Source organism: Otolemur garnettii, unplaced genomic scaffold (assembly GCF_000181295.1).
Source record: "Otolemur garnettii isolate 467f Iridium unplaced genomic scaffold, OtoGar3 scaffold00011, whole genome shotgun sequence".
NCBI lineage: Eukaryota > Metazoa > Chordata > Mammalia > Primates > Galagidae > Otolemur > Otolemur garnettii.
Genome location: NW_003852406.1, coordinates 33,213,285 through 33,229,175, shown reverse-complemented (window position 1 = coordinate 33,229,175; position 15,891 = coordinate 33,213,285).

Here is a 15,891-nt window from a genome sequence, read left to right as displayed (position 1 = left end):
TAAGGGATTAAATGTACTAATATCTAGAAAGCCCTTTGAGCAGAGTCTGAAAACACTTTGTGTTTTCTCAGTGTTTGTTACATAAATGCTGCCTTCCTTATCTGATAATCTAGCTTTTCCAAGTTTCATGAAAGTTTATGTTTTCTAACAGCTCATAAATAACACAGAGCTGGAGAACTGCTTCTGATTAGATAGGATTGGATTAGAATTATTATGTAAAGTACAAGGGACAGACCTAAGACTAAGACACTGAAATTAGCTTATTCATTTAGTATTCAGCAGATATATTTATTGAGAGCCTCTGCACTATTCTCTTGGATCATGAAAATGAACCAAACATAAACTCTTACTTTTGTGAAGATATTTTATGGTGGAGTCTGAGTGAAGATGATGAACAAAAAATTAGAATAACATCCAAACATTCATACTGCATAAGACACAGATAAGTCCAAATAAGAAAAATAATTAAGGGAAGAGGGTTGCAAATTTGGTTGACCGTGGCCATCATTCAAAGATGTGCTTAGAGGGGCAGATATTTAAGGCAAATTGTATCCAACAATTTCATAAACCTTAGAGAGTCAAGGATTCTAAGACCAAGCTTGCTTCCTTTCCAAAGCCCCTAATTTCAGGTGATACAAAGCAAATGACTGTGTCAACGTTTTGCACACACCCAAGCTAAACATTTAACTTGGAAATTCTTGTTAAGACAAGACTTAGGGCCAGGGTAAGCAAACTGAATGGACCAAACCTAGGTTGCTGAATTCAGTCTTGTAAAGAAATCTTAATTAGAAGCCGCCATGACTGAAAGTGCCCTGCCCAAAGGACAGTGGACTAAACAATTCACACAAGGAAATAAACAGAGACCCTGCAGCAGAAATTGCAGATGACTTCTCCTTCTGCACTCTTCATGTGGAAATTCCAGGGTGTTCAGAAAGCAGAATAAGATGACTCATGCCAAGAGGACAGAAGCCCTTAATCATGCTTTCAGCTTCTAATATGAATAGGAGTGGACCCTGCTGCTATGACTTGATAGCTCCTAGAGTAAGGGTAGCCTCTGGGGAAACTGTTGCCAGACACTAGCTACAAAAAAACTTCTAGCCTCACCACAGCTCAGGCACTGTACACAGGGCCACAAATGCTATGAGGCTGAACTCCTTGCCCATCTTTAGAAAGTGGCTGAGGAACGATACTGACCATGCTGGAGAAGAGGACAGTAGGCTTTTCTCTGCAAAGGATGAGCCAAGTATTTTTACCAATTTGACTGTGATGCCCTATGTTGAATTAATTTCACATGAACCAGCAGTGCTGTCCTGACTTTCCTGCACCAAGGCCCAAGAAGTGTGGAGCAAATATTGAGAAATCACAAAACTATAATTTGGGCATAGTCTGCTCTTTTGAAGTTTGTATCTTTACAGTCAATTACCAGCCATTGCTTCTGATAAGGTGTTAGTCATAGGTAAGGAAGTAGAGCGCTAAGAGGGCATGTAGATAAAGACATCAGCTTAGAGGGTGGGAACAGGTCTTGTATAAGAGATTCAAGTGGGTTTTGTTTATTTTTGGATTTTTTGGGGGGGTCAGGTCCACCATCATTCATGAAAGTTCCAATTTTACCTAATAAAGGACAAGAAACTCATTATTCTTTATATGTTCTTCTTTAAGACAGTAACTCTGTTTGGGTCTCCAATTTTCTCTAGCCAGCCCAAGTAAAACAATACCCTTGCTAGCACCTACCTGGAGTTGTCACATACCTCACCATCCCCTGCACCCCACCTCCTGAGAAGCTGCTAGAATTACTTTGCATGAAAGTCTCAAGGAGCCAATAACAAGATCTATCATGAGTGCATCACAGGCACTTCCTCTCATGGTTAAATTTATGTATCAACTTGGTTGGGCCACAATGCCAAGATTATTTGATCAAACATTATTCTGGATGTTTCTATGAAGGTGTTTTGGGATGTGACTAATATTTAAATTGGTGGACTTTGAGTAAAGCAGATTATCCTCCATAATGTGCATAGGCCCCATCCAACAGCTGAAGGCCTGAATAAAGACTGACCTCCCCCAAGTAAGAAGGCGTTCTGCTGGCAGATGGCCTTTGGACTTGGACTGCACCACTTCTCTGGATCTCCAGGCTCCCTGCTTGCCTTGCAGATTTTAAACTTTTATCTCCATAATCACGTGAGCTAATTCCACAAAATAAATTTTCATTCTCTGTCTGTCTGTCTCTCTCTCTCTCTCTCTCCACACACACACACACACCCTATACATTCCAATCCTTGGAGTAGTCTAATACAGTTCCCAAGAGTTTGTATAAAGAGACTAAAGCAGTGGTTCTCGAGCTGTGAGTTACAACCCACAGGGTCATGGTATTAGGAACCACTAGACTCAACCTGAGTCTAAAGAAACACCCTTTTGTCAAGGATTAAGATAATACATAAAATTATAGACCTCACACACATCTATTGCCATTTTGGTGGGCATCCTTTCAGCCAGCTCTATATGGGCATATGTTCTCATGCTCACATACACATAGATGCCTTTTAGAATGTAACACGTGTAATGAACAGCATGTCACTAACTTTGTTACCCCATAATGATTATTACCTTTTTATTAAATAATTCCCATTGACTACTATATAGTTGAGTCCCATTTTAAAAGATGCATAGATTATTTCTAACTTTTAACTCTTCGTCTCAAAAAAAAAAAAAGAGTCTCAAGCTGTCACCCTGGGTAGAATGCTGTGACGTCACAGCTCACAGCAACCTCAAACTCTTGGGCTTAAGCGATTCTCTTGCCTCAGCCTTCCAAGTAGCTGGGACTACAGGCACTAGCCACAACAATGGCTATTTTTTGGTTGTAGTTGTCATTGTTGTTTGGCAGGCCCAGGCTGGATTCGAACCAACCAGCTCCTGTGTATGTGGCTGGCATCCTAGCCACTTGAGCTACAGGCACCAAGCCTCTGACTTTTAACTCTTAAACATGAGTGTGTGGGGACAAGCTTTTCATACATGCTTCACACATCTGCACTCTTATCTGCTCAGGGGAAACTCCTTGAAGTGGGATTGTTAGATGGTAGGTGTGTGCATTTTGCATTGTGATGCACAGTGCCAAACTGTGCAGAAAAAAGGATGTGACAACTTCCGTGTCCACAGATAGTTCAAGAGAATGCCTGCTTGGCCACACACTCTCCAGCAACACAGCCTTGGGCACTGATGAGCTGATCAAAGCCCAAGAGTGTCCAGACCTGGAAGGCACAGGCAGGGTGTACAGGCTCCTCTCCCAGATGCTCTTGTCCCCCCCTTAACTGCCCACTCTTGCCTCACACCATCACTCTTTTTTGTTTTCTTACCATATTTCATCACCCTACCCTGGTGTGTTTAGTGTTTCTGCCCCTTCCCCTGTCGTTGCCTTTTCTTCAGCTCTCAGAATCTCTTCCCTTCAGGCCACCTGGGCATGAAGGCTCCTAGACAGTCTCCATCTTTTCCCACAGCCCCAGGCTGTTTTCTCCTGAGATTCCCACTGCTCTCTCTTTATTTAACAATACTTCTCCCCTGGCTTTATCTTCTTCCTGAAAACTCCTTGAGAGAAGAAACCTGTCTCATGGGTCTTTACACCCTATAGCAACTCCTCCCAGTGCAAGGGAAACAGTACATGTTCAGTGACTTATCCTGATGGATGCCTCTGTCACTAGCAGCCCTACCAGGGAGGCTGAGCAAAAACATCATTTAACAGCTTCTTAGCGGCCTTAGTGACATTTTTGGTGAGACCAGGTGGGAGGTTTGCGTTAGGGTTACAATTAAATGAAATCTAGAGTGAGTAAAAACTTATTTTCACTTTCTTCCATTTTCCACAACTACATACATAATTCTTCATATCTCTAAAATCTCTGGGTTCCTGGTACACCCTGGAGATGTGGTTTAGGCTTGGTTTGTGGTATGGGAATTCTAGAACCATCTGAATTGACAGCATTAGGCCTAGGATGCCCCCCCCCCCCATTGGCTGGGGTTTCCAAATATCCCATGGGGCTTGCACCTCATGCATCCTTCTAGGCATCTTTTTTAAAACCACAAATAAAGACACGCAGATGTTTCTGCCCAGATTTAAGGGACAAGAGAACAGCATAGTCAGTAAATAAACCAAGGTATGCTATACCTTCATTTGAGATACCCAACTGCAGCCAGAGAGCTTTCAATATAATGGGACTAATCTCCACACACAGGAGACAGGTGAAAAAAGTCAAAGCTGTCACCAGAGATCTTGCCTCTACCTACCCTCTTGGGGCTGGCGTGGATAGCTGTACTGGCTAGTGGAGACTCACACAGCACCTCCACATGTCATGCAGGGCTAAGATCTCCACCTGCTTAGGCTGTTGTCCTCTAACAGAATGGGAGTAACACAGTTTGAGCTGTTTTGCTCTCCCGATTCTGCCTGTTTCTGGAGCTTAGATTTGACTATGCAAATGCTGCCCCCTAGTGGAGATGTGTAGTAACGCACCGCGTATTCTCAACACGCGGCTTTGTTCGTGGAAGGCATCTCAGCGTCCCACGCAACCCGCTAGTCTCACAGTTGAAGAAATTGAGGCCCAGACAAGGAAATGACGGTCCCAAAGTCACAGGCAAAGTAGAAAATGTGGGACTAAACCGAAAACCTCAAATGACACTCTGCAATTTGTAACATCTCTGGTCACAATTAGTGAAAATATTCTGAGAAAACTACACATGCCTTGGGAGAAAAATACCCTAGAAAAAGTCACTTTTCTTTTGCTTTGCTGGACTCAGAATTATGCCTTTAGAGTTTTTTGTTTGTTTTTGTTTCTGAAAATACTTTAGGTAAAACTTCTATTAGTGGATTCACTGCAGGTTTGTTTTTTTTTTTTTTTTTTTGCTTTGCTTTGCTCTTTATATGCACAGTGATTTTTATAAAGATTATTTATCATTTTTACAAAAGCAATGGAAATTTTTGAAAAGTACATCGTTTAAAACATAAAACATTTAATTTGCAAAAAAAAAAAAAACCCTATTCTTAAGTGTTTAAAATCTATTCTATTACTATCATCTGAAGCAAAAACTATTTAAGTTGACACCAACTTTACTCATATACTATGTATTTTCTTTTGTCCTTTAAATTCATTTCTTGGGCCACGCCTGTGGCTCAGTGAGTAGGGCGCAGGCCCCATATACCAAGGATGGCCGGTTCAAACCCGGCCCCGGCCAAACTGCAACAAAAAAATAGCCGAGTGTTGTGGCGGGCACCTGTAGTCTGTGCTACTCCGGAGGCTGATGCAAGAGAATCACCTAAGCCCAAGAGCTGGAGGTGGCTGTGAGCTGTGACTCCAAGGCATTCGACCAAGGGTGACAAAATGAGACTCTGTCTCTAAAAACATAAAAATAAAAATAAATAAATTCATTTCTTATCACATCCAAAGAAGAAGACAGCTGACGGGGCCCTGGGAACAGCCTGTCCCCTCTCCTGACCCAGCTGTGGGAGCAGTCATCACGCACTTGGTTCTCTTTCACTATTCTCAACAACTTTATTTTAATGCTGAGTCTAGCCCATTTCTGACTGTACTTGCATTGTTTCTACCATTTTATTTCTCCCTCTTTTCTGTTGTTTTTCCTCTTTTCACCCCCTTTTGAATTGGGATTATTTTCCTTCCTTCTTCATTGCAGTTTTGAAAATTCTGGGTGACCAGGTACTGCCAAGGCAGACACCTGCTCCAGTGGGTAATAATCCCAACACCAGCTTATTGCCAGGGGCTTCTGAAACAAAAAATACTCCCTCACCTTCCTGCAAGCCACACCATGCTTTAGAATAAAACGTTTTATTTACTTCCTTTGGTTGGTTGTCTTCAATCCACCATTTTAGGTGTGCCATTGTTTTGTCAGAAAGCTTTATATTTTCTAACTAATCTCTCATTCATTCATTTATTCATTCACCCTTTTAACAAATCCTGAGCATGAAATAAGTGCTGATGTTGGCTTAAATGAATCATCCTGTAGGTACTATTTTGTAATCTGCTTTCTGCTTTGCTTTGCTTAGCATATGGTCAACACATTTGCTGCTTAATATTCAATTTAATTTAAAGTAACTTTCATGACTTTATAGAGTTTGGTTTCATCTGTATTGATAATACATCTAATTCTCAACTATATGTATTAGACACTAAGATTATTACTAAAAATGTCCATTATAAATTCTGTAATAAACATCCTCAGAGGAAGATCTTTATGCACAGACATGACTGCTTGCCTAAGATAAAATTTTACCTGTGGCATTTGTGTCTCAGAGGATAAAAGGCTAAAAGTATGAGCATTCAGTATATTTGAGTAATGTATGTTAAACAAGCCAGAGAATTATATTATTCAAATGGAAAGAATTTCTAAGAAATATTCTAAATAGAAAAAAATTAAAGAAAAAAACTAACATCAATGACTGGAAAAATTTTAAATGTACACAAAAAGCAAAAAATTAAATGGCAAGAAATAAAATGGAAATATATTTGCAGTGTAAAATAGAGGTTAACAACCATAGTTTGAGGGCCAAATTTTGCTGGTCTCCCAATTTTTAAATAAAGTTTTATTGCAACACAGACATGTCCATTCATTTTAGTATTGTCTATGCTACTTTTATGCAAGAAGGGCAGAATTGAGTAGTTGTGACAAAGACCAACTGGTTCGCAAATCCTAAAATATTTATAGTTTAGTCAATTATCAAAAAACAGTTTACAACCCCTGATAAAAATGATAGATGTTTACCAAGTTTAGTATATAAAAACTCAGACAAACAGCTAGAAAGCATACTCAACTAAACAAATATCTACTCAATATCTACTCTGTACTAGATCCTAATGTTGGAGATAAAGTAGGAACAATATAGACAGTCCCTGCCTTCCTGGACCTGACATTTAAAAGAAGGATCAGGCTGGTAATATAAATATATTAACAAATGAATACAATTCTATAATTCCACAAATTGATCAGTGCTGTGAAGAAGCTAAAACATGGCAATAACAACTGCAATGTCCTTGGCTGGAAAATAATTTTGTCTGTGGATTTCAGAGAAACCCACTCAGTGGAGTTAATATTTATGCATATAATCCTTACATTAAGATTAATTTGTAGTGGTTAGGGCAAGAAATATGGATACCAAAAAAAAAAAAAAAAAAGAAAGAAAGAAAGAAAACATCCAGGTGTTGGCATTGTGATGTGTATCCTTCTCGAGTTGCATCCATTAGTCTAAAATGTTTTACTTCTACTGAATATTGATAAATGAGAGGCAATTATATTATGTATTGTGCTGCATATAGCTTATTTAACTTAAGCATACTTCTGTAATAAATTTAATAGTTATTTAAGAAATCTGTTTAAAAAAAGCAGCTAAAAATCTGCTAAAAAGCAAAAGAAATGTGCTTTTCTTTTTAGTTATTGCCCCCATCACAAAGTATTAAAGACTTATAGTTAACTGTTGACCTAATTACAGTAGAGCTTCCACAGCTGATGACCTCCCTACATTGACCACCTCCTTAAGTTAGCTTACTTTTCATTGACAGGACATGCACCATATGTGTGTATCAGTACAGTAGGTCTAGTTCCTCATGTTGACCACCTCCATATGTTCACCAGCTTGTTCCAGTCCCTTGGATGGTTAATACAAAGCTGGTACTGTATTTCCTTGGGGAAACTTCCTAGAACAGAACTGCAAGCTCAGAGAAAACGCACACTTTGCAAGCCTCTGAGATACATCAGGAAACTGAGTTCAAGACAGTGTACGTCTATTTGCATTTCCTCTGGGAATAAATAAGACTGCCCATTCCCCTTAGTGCTGTGAAAGCATTCAAATTATTTTCCATGTGATATGGGCAAAGGCTATATTTCATGTTTTAGTTTCTAGAGTTTTTCTTCAAGTCTAATATTTAGACTTGTTTGTTCCTATTTCACCTTTTGAGAAACTTCTCTTTAAAAAGTTCTTTGCCATTGTTTTCTTCCATATTTTTATTGACTTGGAAGAACTCTTTACATGTAAAAGATGACAACCCCTCAGTCAGTTTGTTATTTACCTTTAAATTCTATTTATGATGTTTTTTGACAATAAAATAATTTTGGTCCAATTAATCTAACCCATTTTTCTTTGTGATTTCTGCCTTTTATGTCGTTCATAAAAAGAACTTTCCTAATTAGCTCTAAATTTATAATGTATTTTCATCTACTACTTTCATAATTTTATTTCCACAGATTAAATCTTTGAAATATTTAATATTTAATTTGGTATAATGAGTAAGCTAGAGGTCCATATTCTTTCTCTCCTCAAATTGATTCAATGGCTTTTACTGAATAATCTTTCCTCTTTCTCAAGAATTTGAAATCACACCTTTACCATTTGCTAAGTTTGCATGTTTACATGGCTACTTTCTGTGATTTTAATTCTATTTCTGTACTGGTTTCACAGTGATTACATTATTGTAACTTTTTTCTTCTATTTTAATATTGTAGATCAAGACCTATTATTACTCATTTATTACCTTCTCTTTTGAACTGTTTAAAATCATTTTTTCTTTGAGATACTTTTTATATTCAATTTCCTAAACATTTCACTTAAAATTTTTTAAATTGTATTTGAATTATAGATTTATTCAGGATGGTTGAGAATATTATAGTCTCAAGTAAAATTTCCATTTATTTTGAATTTTTTCCTATTCTTCAATTAAGGTTTTTTTCATATAAGCTGTGCATATTTTCTGTCAATATGACTATAAGAATTATTTTATTTTATTTTATTTTTGCAGTTTTGGCCAGGGCGGGGTTTGAATCTGCCACCCCTGGTATATGGGGCCAGCACCCTACTCCTTGAGGCACAGGCGCCACTCTGACTACAAGAATTCTTATGCTTCTACTGTGAATGGAATTTTTTATTTTTCTTTTCAATTGCACATTACTGACATATAAGGAATGTTTCTTTTGTACTTTATACATTTTTGCATTTATTTTATAGCTTTCTATTAAAGTTATTCATCAGTTCCAATAAATTTTGTAATTATTTTTCATTTTCTATACAAGTGGTAACCACCATTTATAAAAAAAGTGATTCTTCATCTACTGAATATTTTATGTTATTAATTTCCCTTGTCTGATCACAAGAGACTAACACTCCATGGTAAATAATAATAGTGACAGGAGATATTTATAACTTAGTAATTTTTATTTTTTTTTGCCAGGGCTGGGTTTGAACCCACTACCTCCAGCATATGGGGCCAGCACCCTACCCTTTTGAGCCACAGGTGCCACCCCATATAACTTCTTAATTTAAATAGGGATTGCTCATGTGGTTCACTGTCTAGTGCGAGGCTAACTCAGTTAGAGATAGACATTATTTATACTGTTAAAAATCCTTTCATTCCTATTTTATTAAAAGCCTTGAAAAAAAATATATGCAGAGTTTTATGAAACTTTTCTGGGAGAGAGGTAGCTACCCCAGGTATAATTACCAGGTAATTGTATCACTGCTCATTTATGACCTGTTGTCTTGCATTGGGCCTAAATGTTCCCATCTACATAATGGCTTCTTTTCTTACATAAACCCTACATGATAGTATTTTATTTTAAATTTTCTTCATTACTGTTTAACATTTAAATCTTATTCTTTTGTTTTTGTTTTTTGAGACAGAGTCTCACTTTATTGTCCTAAGTAGAGTGCTGTGATGTCACAGCTCACAGCAACCTCAAACTCTTGGGCTCAAGCAATTCTCTTACCTCAGCTTCCCAAGTAGCTGGGACTATAGGCACCTGCCACAAAAACCAGCTACTTTTAGAGAAGAGAGTCTCACTCTTGCTCAGACTGGTCTTAAACTCTTGAGCTCAAGCATTCCACCCTCCTCAGCCTCCCAAATTGCGAGGATTACTGGCTTGAGCCACCATGCCCAGCCCTAACATTTAAATTTTTAATCCATTTGGAATCTAGTACATGTATAAGATATGAAGTATAAATAAAGTTTGATCTTTTACAAAAATATTTAGTCCATACAACAGTTATCACACAACCAAACTTCCAAAATGCCACACTTATGGAACAATGGGTTTGATTGTTTTAGTTGTCTCAGCCTATCATAACAAAATACCATATACTGGATGGTTTAAACAGCAGGAATTTATTTTCTCACAGTTCTGGAGGCTGGATATCCAAGATTGGTATGACAACATAGTCAGGTTTGGGTGAGGGGGTCTCTTCCTGGCTTGCAAAAGGCTGCCTTCCCTCTGTGTTCTCATGCCACAGAGTCTGCCTCTGCTTCTAAGAATACCAATCCTGTCAGATTAGGGACCCACCCTTATGACCTCTCTGTACGTAATCACCCCCTAAAGGCCCTGTCTCTAGAGAAAGTCCCCTATGGTGTTAGGGCTTCAACATAAACATTTTGAGGGGGGCACAATTCAGTCCATGGCAATGATGAGGCTGGGTACAAGCACAGAGTACCGAGCTAACAACTCCTCAGTACGTGACATGCTTTTACCACTGGCTTGTGCAAGGAGACTCTGATTTTCCTTTTCTTCTTAGTTTCCATGCCAATCCCCCGCTCCTATAGACCTGCAAGTCAATGTGTTTGACTAATTTCTATGGTGTATATTAATTACAGGTATTTCCCATTACTATCATTATTATCATTGATTTGGAATTTCAGTCTCATGATCAAAAAATATATATGAGATAAGATACTTAGTAAATAAAATTACTAATTTTGTGTATGATGTTATTATTTACATTTGGTGTGTGTGTTTATACCCCCCAAATACATGTGTATATATACTATATATATGTGTCAAAGATATACATATATGTGTATATTTACATTTGGTGTGTGTGTATATGTACTATATATATATATGTGTGTGTGTATGTATATTTATATTTGGTGTGTGTGTATATGTACTATATGTAATACATGTCAAAGATATACATATGTGTGTGTGTTTATACCCAAATACATGTGTATATATGTACTATATATATGTCAAAGATATACATATGTGTGTATATTTACATTTGGTGTGTGTGTATATGTACTATATATATGTCAAAGATATACATATGCGTGTATATATTACATTTGGTGTGTGTGTTTATACCCAAAAACATATGTATATATGTACTGTATATATATATATGTCAAAGATATACATATGTGTGTATATTTACATTTGGTGTGTGTTTATACCGAAAACATATGTGTGTATATGTACTATATATATGGCAAAGAAATTATATAAGTGGAAAACATATATATTAGACATTATCTATTTGTACAAAATGTTAGATTAATTGTGTATGAAAGTACTTCTTATTTATTATGTCATAAATTTTATTATGCTCCTTACTTTTAAAATCAACACTATGGTATAAAGATATTTCTGTTTTAACAAATCTATAATAAAGATATAAAATAAAGTAAAATAAAATAAATGGGGGGTAGGGTTGAGCATTGTAAAGTTTATTGCTATCTTTAAAAAGGCAAGGAAAAGGAAATTTAAAAAGGAAATGAAAGAGATGCCTATACTAACTCAGAATAAAAAAAAAATTAGAGCTGAAATATACAGTGTGGTATCATTAGCCACATGTAGTTTTTTAAATTTAAATAAAATAAAATTTAAAATCCAATTCCTTAGTCACACCAGCATATTTCAAGTGTTTGATAGTCTCATAAAGTTAGTTAGTATCTACTGTGTTGGACAGTACATCTAAGAAATTTGCATGATTGCTAAACATTCTTTTGGTGAGTGTTTTAAGTGGTCAGTATCAATACTGTGGAGGGGGGAAGAGAAAGGGTAATGATGTTTAATGTCATTCCAACGTTTAAAAATTAGGGAGTTTTCTAATGTTTCTAGATGGAATTCCTAAAGCTCTCATTCCAAGGAAATACTTGGAAGATATTAACTCAATGGATATTTGTCTGTTGTGCTAGACACTCTTCTAAGTGAGTGATGGACAACGGAACCACACAGTCCCCTGCCCACGGAGAGGACATTCTAATGGTCAACGGTGGAAGATGGTGATCGTGACGGTCTTACAGAATGAATTGGGAGAAGGAGCTTGCCTTTAGATTGCATGGTGAAGGAAAGCCTCTCTGAGTACATGGGGTTTCCTTAAGACTGGAAAGATAAAGGAAAGTAGCCAGTAGAGATGTGCAGGGGGAGGAAGAGTAAGTGTACAGAGCTAAGGCAGAGTGGGCATCACGGGCACAGTGAAGCATCGCAGGAAACGAACTATGGAAACAAGCACTGGGGGAGCAAGAAGAGGGATGCCATCTGGCAACAGTACAAAATGAACAATAGTGTTAGACCATAGTTTCTCAAACTCAGACTAGTAAGCAGTTTGAGTCACGTGATTCTTTGTTGGTGTGGGTAGTGGGTGTGCTATGCATTTTAGGAAGTTTTACAATATCCCTGGCCTCTACCGACTAGATTCCAGTAGCACCCCCCTAGTTGTGACAACCAAAACTATTTCCAAGTATTTCCAAATATCCCCTAGGAGCCACGTCATCCCTGATTGAGAATCGCAATGCTGGACCATGTATTCTTCAAGCACAATTTCCAAGTACTGATCCATGGCCATCTGTGATTCTGACTGGTGTCCCAATAATAATACTGGTCACATACTTTCCCTATAGCTCATAGCTGACTTTGGTTTTCCACTTCACATACCTGCAGTGGAGGGGCAATTATATCACATGCTTGTACTGACCAGTGAATTTTGGCTAGTAGCCTTCCGTTTTATCAGAAACAGAGTATTTTTCAATGTGGCTTGAGTCAGAGACCCTAATCCACACTCTCATTAGCCCAACCCAAGTTCTTTCTTGTCAGCATCGTAGCAAACCTTGAACCAGACAGCGAACAACTGAAAACAATAGCAGGAGGAGAATAGGGTTTAGGAGGAGATAATCTGAGCCCCTGTCTGGCAGCTGGTCTTCTCATGGTATGGGTTCTTTCCATTGACACCAATAATCTTTAAATTTGCACATGGTGAGGATTATAACTTAGGTTTTCAAGAGAAGACAAGTCCATGTAGGGAGTTGAAAGGATCAAATATGTCATAAAATGATATTCTTGAAATGTTTTAGGTGTGCCTCTGCCCTGCCAATATCTACTCCGTGTTTCACTCCCAATGCTGCTGTGTCAAGACCTAGATTATTCTCTGCTCATTACTCCTGACAGAGACCATAATAGCTAAAATAAGAAAAAACAGTAGCTGCTATCTGTTTTTGAATATCAAAAGCACAGGTCTTGAGAGAAAAAGGAAAGAGTGAAAGAATACATAGAAAGGCCAAGAAAAAGACCCACAAGTTACAAGGAAAACAATTCTCGTTCCCCCCCCACACACATACAAACACACAGGCATACGTACACACACACTCACCCTGGGTTTGATGGATGAGAGGCAGCTAAGAGAAAAGTGATGAGACAGGAGAAAGCAGGGTCTGCTAATGGTCGGAGCTAGTCACTTTTACTGATCACTTGGCCTCTGCTTGAGCAGGGATCTCCATCCCCTCTGTGAACCCAGAGGGGAGGTCTGTGGCCCTTACAGGATATCCTCTGACAACATCCAGCACTGTGCCCACTGGTGATCCAACAATAAGGATGTTTGTCAGCACCTGCCCACTGGAAACCCCTGGTAACCTCCCAGGGCACTAATCCATCCATTGGAGGCCATAACCCTGGTCACCAAATTGGGTGAGGCTGAGGGCAGTATGGAGGCAGAGCCCCTGAACTTGGTCACGAGAATGTAATCTACGGCAACAATAGGAGTGGAGGCTCCTTCTAAAGGTCACAGATGCTACTGAACCTGCTATGTGTGCCCCTGTAAAACGGAGCAGAGCAGTGACGGCCGCTTCCCATATGCACGGCATTGTTCTGAGCACACATTCAACTTGTCCCTCCCTTTGTCTCCATCATTCCCAGTGTAAGCTGCTGTGAACGCAAAGTTTCCAAAGGGGTCTGCTGTATCCCTCAGTCTGGTTGTCTGTATGGGTATCCTGCAGAATTACCCTAGTGTTTCTGGCATACAGATGAATTTTCCCTTTTCAAGTCCTTACATTGTTTTCCCTCTACAATTTTTATATTTCTTGGTTATTTCAAAGGAAATGTGGAAGGGATAGGCCTTACCCCAGTGGACTAAATTCTTGCTCTTTAAATTCAGTTGAGCACTGTTTTGCCAATGTCATCTTTAACTTTACTACAGTTTGTAGAAAGCCTTTGAAGTTTCTGGAATTTGAATGATGCTACAGACTTTTTCCTATCTGTGCTCATTTCAAGGGGAATATTTAAGAAGAATACATTTTTTAATATATGACCTTAAATTTCCTTGCTTTCATCAGATTTGGTAGATTCCTTTTAAATCTAGCTTCAAGTTGACAGGTGTACAGAATCTCTGTTCTGGAATTTTCTCTGGTATTTTAGGTGTGGTTCATTGATGCTCTATGGAAAATTCTGACATTGACAAGAAAAAAAAAAGACAAGAAAAGGCACTCTCTTGCATAATGCCAATGCATACAGCTGCCTTCTTCATTTTCCAGTGCTACAAGTACATGGCAACCTGGATTCTTTCCTCTTCTGAACCCCTTTCCATTCCTTAATTTCCTTTATTGGCACTTTACATGAAAGAAATTGTACAGAGTTAAGACTGCATTTTAGGATCTTTTCTCCTGCCAAATTTGCTTTCAAATTTTGCTCCTGCCAGAGAATAAAATGGAACACTTTTGACATTGCCAATATTCCTGACTGTAGGATCACTTAAGATATTACTTTCCGACTTAGCAATCCCCAAAAGTTGTTCTCCTCTGTGACTTGATACAAACCTTTTCCAATTTGCTCTCTCTCCATCTCTCTCTCTTTTAACACATTTCCATGTGATATACAAATGCCAGTGTGCAAATCATCCAGAATTGTTCACATCCTATAATAAAGTTCCTTTTCTTTTCCAGTGAAATTGTAAAGCTGAAAATAATGTTTAGTGGGAAAAAAATAGATGTGTGGTTTTCATTTGTTTAAAATGGCTTTGTAGTATAAGCAGTGGTTTTGTAGCATGTCCTGCAGGGGATACTAGCCACCTGAACAGACAGTGAGAGGAACGGGCTGGGACTGAGCAGGATACCCAGAGGAAGGTTTTTAGGTGTCAGTGTGAAGGTGGGCAATACCAGTGTGGTCTGAGTTTGACTAAGCACGGGTGTGACGCTTACTACTCTGATACTGTTTCTCACACTCTGACAAGAATAGGACCAAAAGGGAACTAAAGAGATTCATAGGGAGTGTGAGAGAGTGAAGGGTCGGGAAGCTAAACTGGGCTGACTGCTGTCATGGAGGTGTGGGGGATGGGGATGCCCATGCAGAGTAATAAAGCTGCCTTCTAGAAGGTTCTCATTCCCACCCATGAGTATTTCAAAATCTAGAGTGGATGCCAGAGACCCAAACCTGGAAAAGGTAAAAGATAACAGCAAGAAGTTAGAAGTTATTAACTGTCTCTCTCTGAGATCAACTCTCTGACCCCCAAGCCTCAGCCAGGGTGACAGGTCAAGGAGAGCCCTGTGCAAGTCAGCTCAGCCCCAGGCCAGGCTGAGCAGAAACAAAAAGATCGGCTGCCCCATGTGGACCCTGCTCTTCCTTTCCTTTCTTCAGTCCCATAGTTTCTAAAATTAGTCATCATTTGTCTTATTTCAGTGGCAGCAAACTGTTGTTGAGAGCTAACCTCAGACAGGCACTGCTAAATATCCATGACCTTGTTTGGTCCTTACAAACCCCCAGTTAGAAGCCATTATTAGCCCCTTTTACAAATGGGGAAACTGGGAGGTAATCCCTAGCCTGTGATTTTGGTTTCTTAATTTTAGAGTTATATATATATATATATATATATAT